Here is a 4,543-nt window from a genome sequence, read left to right as displayed (position 1 = left end):
AGAATAAATAGAGTCAAAAGAAAGAAGGAATACGATTTGACAGCTGTTTAATGACCACTACACATGTTTCGATACAACATAGATCCATATATATACAGGATTTAAATTTAAATTAAGTAACTGCTTACCTGTATAATAGGACCTAGTTGTATCTCCTCGGGTGATATAAAATCATCGTCTCCGCAAGTAAATGTTTGATTTTGATGCTATCACATCCGACTGGCACCTTTGAATCTAGCAAATGTTGACAGTTTCAATCCACTCGCTGTGAGCGTGCCTCTACACGCTCGACATGAGAGGCATTGTGTACATTGTCTGTTTACTTTGTTTCACATGTTAGTCTGCACATGCTAAATTTTATTATTTTGCAAATACCCTCACACATATGCTCATACTTATACAATAACTCACACAGAGATATACTACTACATCTCTGGGCATCCCCATACATACATACATACACACACACATGCATACACATGCATATATTTTTTTTTTTTTTTTTTTTCATTTCAAAGTTTCAGCTCAGAGCTGCGGCCATGCTGATGCACAAAATATATATGTACATATATACAGATGCACTCCCCATACACACATACCGATCAGCAAAGACATTCCCTTCCATACATAGATGCACATACATTTATCTACTCATATTCATGTACATAGTTATATCGTTGGACACTCCATCATAAATATACACATCCCTATACAGATGTGAAGATGGGAAAGGATGGGTTTACTGAAATACAATAATAATTGTAATTTTATACACTGTTCCATCTGGAAAATGCATATTTGGCATGGTGGTTACACCTTGGAATTTTCTCATCATGCTGGTTTAACAGATTTTCATTACTCAGCAGTATACTCAATACTTCCTCAAGGCAAAGGTCACATTTGTTGGATAGCGAATTACATGGATGTGCATTTTTTTTATTTTTGACCATTCCATTTGGTATTTAATTTTTGATTTTTTCAGTCCCCATATAAGGTCAGCCAGTGAGGTCATGTGTTGTCTATTTATTTTTCAGAATGATGAAATGTGGTTTTGATAACAGACTTTGAATTGGTTTTCCGTGGTACCTATCTACACTTATTTATGTTAGGATGTGGAAATTACACATTTACATACTATGTTTTTTTGGGACATACTGGTTCAAGAGTGGACAAGCAGATTTCCTATGGCATGTGCAGTTATTCATATTCTCATCATAGTCCTCCAGACAATAACAAAGGAATTCAAGACAGGATGGCCCTGGGACCTTGCTCTAATTGCTGAGTCACTATCAGAACTAGAGGAAAAGTTACAGGTGTGGAAGCAAGGATTAGAATCGAAGGGCCTTAGAGTCAACTTAACTAAAACCAAAGTCTTAATAAGTAGGATGGGAGACAAATCACAAATCCCTTCAGGTAGATGGCCCTGCTCGATCTGTAGAAAAGCATAGGTAGAAACTCCATAAGATGTACCCAGTGTAAGCTATGGATACATAAGAAGTGCAGCAATAACAAAGGAAGGCTAACTGGGAAGATAGTTTTTGTATGTAACAAATGCTCAGGTGTTATAAACACTGAAAATGTGCAGAGAAGAGCTTCTGTTACATTCCAGGAGGAAAAACTATGTAAAAAACACCTTTTGAGCATGGTCATTGCCAGAACCACCTGACTGGCCCTCATGCCAGTGGCACATAAAAGCACCCACTACACTTTCAGAGTGGTTAGTGTTAGGAAGGACATCCAGCTGTAGAAACTTTGCCAGATCAAATTGAGCCTGGTGCAGCCTTCTGGCTCACCAGTCCTCAGTCAAACCATCCAACCCATGCCAACATGGCAAGTGGACGTTAAATGACGATGATCATGATGATGATTCTTCTTATTTATATATATATATATATATATATATATATATATATATATATATATATATATATATATATATATATATATATTCCATCACAGCTACCTCTGAAGAGCACAGGGTTACATAATCGGACTGTTACTTAACACTCCATTGAACCCTTAGTGCGAAATTGATTGGTAACATCAGCTGTAATGGGTATATAATACTGAACACTTCAATTAATACATATATATACACACACAAATGCACACACATATGCATGTATATACATACATACACGCATATATATACACACACACATACAAACATACGCACACAAATATATATAAGTATGTATATGTATGTATGTATGTATGTATGTATATATGTATGTATATATGTATGTATATATATGTATGTATGTATATATGTATGTAGTTTAAATATAATAACCTCAATATTTTGCATTGAGAGAGCAGGGAGAATAGAACTAAGTTAATAAGTAATGATTGTTTAGCAATTTAATTTAAAAAAATTATAAATTACAATCCAAACAATGCTGATGTAGTGATAATTAATTAAGGTTAATTAAAATAACACCACACACCAGACAATTGTGAAGACTGTTAAATGGGTACAAACATCAACAACAGACAAATGTATGTGATATTTTGTGTTACTATCAGTGAAGAGAAATATCTATTTTGGAATTTCGTATTTTTTTCAAATGAATAGAATATGTTTCTCTAGTGAATTGAATAAAACTGGATAATATAATAAACTACACACACACACACAGACACACACACACACACACACACACCATACACATTACACACATGCACACACATATACATGCTTGCACACACACACAAACAAACATTCACATAGATGTGTGTGTGTGTGTGTGACTATGTTAGTGTCTCCTTGTCTTGATATTACATATTACATAATAGTTATAAATGAGCATCACCTTCATATAAATAATATTCATGAGAAAAGATGTATCATGGGGAAATTTTACCTCACTTGGAAACAGATGAGAATTGGTGACAGGAAGGGCATTCAGCCAAAGAAAATCTCTTGGTGAGTTCTGTTTTGACCCATATGAACATGGACAAGTGGACATTAAATTGATGATGATCAATGATATATAAATATTGGTTTCAAATATTGGCTCAAGGCTAGCAATATTGAGGGAAGGAGTAAGTTGATTTCACTGCCATCCAGCGTTCAACTGGTGCTTATTTTATTGACCCCCAAAAGGATGAAAGATAAAGGCCAGCCTAGGTGGAATTTGAACTCAGAATGACAGATAAAATACTACTAAGCATTTTGGCCGGTGTGCTAGCAATTCTGCCAGCTCGCTGCCTTAATGATATCATATAAATATTAGAAGCTGGGTCTGGATACATATATATATGTATACATATATATATATAAAATATTATCAATCATCATCGGTTTAGTGTTCGCTTTTCTATATATGGATTGGTCAGAGAGAATTCATTCAGGTAGGTTTTCTATGGCTGGATGCCCTTCCTGTTGCCAACTTTCATCTCTTTCCAAGTAATTTACCATTTCTCCATGGCCCAACATGTTTCACAGAAGATTCCATTGTATCAAGCAATGTCAAATCAAGGAGACACTATCAAGTAATGTCAAGTCAAGGAGACACTAACATACACACACACATATGCACGCACGCACACACACACACACACACACGTACACACACACGTACACACACACACATGGCCTTAGCTTTAATTTTTGCACCAGAATATTTAGAAATGTAGTTTTAGAAAAAAATCCTTTCCATATACTCTTTAGTGTGAGATTTTGCCAAAGAGTTGTTTTACTAGACACTGAAAGCACATTAATAACTGCATTTATTAATGGTTGACTTGAATCACAAATCTCTAGTCATTATCTGTTTTAATTAGAAATGGATGATAACTTTTCAGTGATATTTCAAAAATTATTTATTATTCAAAGCATTTACATTTGTTATTATTTGTTTTAAAAGTATTAACTGTTTTCATTTTACAGGAAATATTGACTAAAATTATATAATGATCTTCTTAAGATAATTATCGAGTAAAATCGCATTTGTGTACAGATAAAGCAGTATTTTACAGGGATTAAGCAAATGCTAAGTTTATTGAGGATTAGTTTCAATTGAATTAGCCCTTTATCTATATAATGTAGCCCTTTCATAATACTCTCATAACAGACTTGTTGTGAGGGTGGGGCTTAGCCTGAATTCAGTATAATTAAAGTACAACAGTTGATGGAATAAAAGATCCTGGCTAGATATATTAGTATACATTTGACTGTATAATTTGTTTGGTAACAACTGATTTTACAATGTTATACACACTTAGCCAGAGGGGAAGCAGATAAGGAAAGATTTGCCAATGTTCTGCGCCGTGAGGACCAAAGACTCGAGGTATTTCGTGTTGCAAGACAATGTAGGAGAGAGAATAGTGATGTTGTAGGAGAGAAATGTGTTCGCATGGATGATGGTACGCTTGCACTAAATGAGGATGCAAAGAAAGAGGTCTGGAGATGCCACTACGATAGATTGCTTAATAAAGAGAATGAATGGGAGAAAGAGAGCCTGCCGTATGTCGACCCAATGGAGGGACCAGCTATCCGAGTTGATAGTACCAGGGTAGATAAAGCAATTAAGAGTATGAA

Source organism: Octopus bimaculoides, chromosome 6 (assembly GCF_001194135.2).
Source record: "Octopus bimaculoides isolate UCB-OBI-ISO-001 chromosome 6, ASM119413v2, whole genome shotgun sequence".
Lineage (NCBI taxonomy): Eukaryota > Metazoa > Mollusca > Cephalopoda > Octopoda > Octopodidae > Octopus > Octopus bimaculoides.
This window is presented reverse-complemented; position numbering follows the sequence as displayed.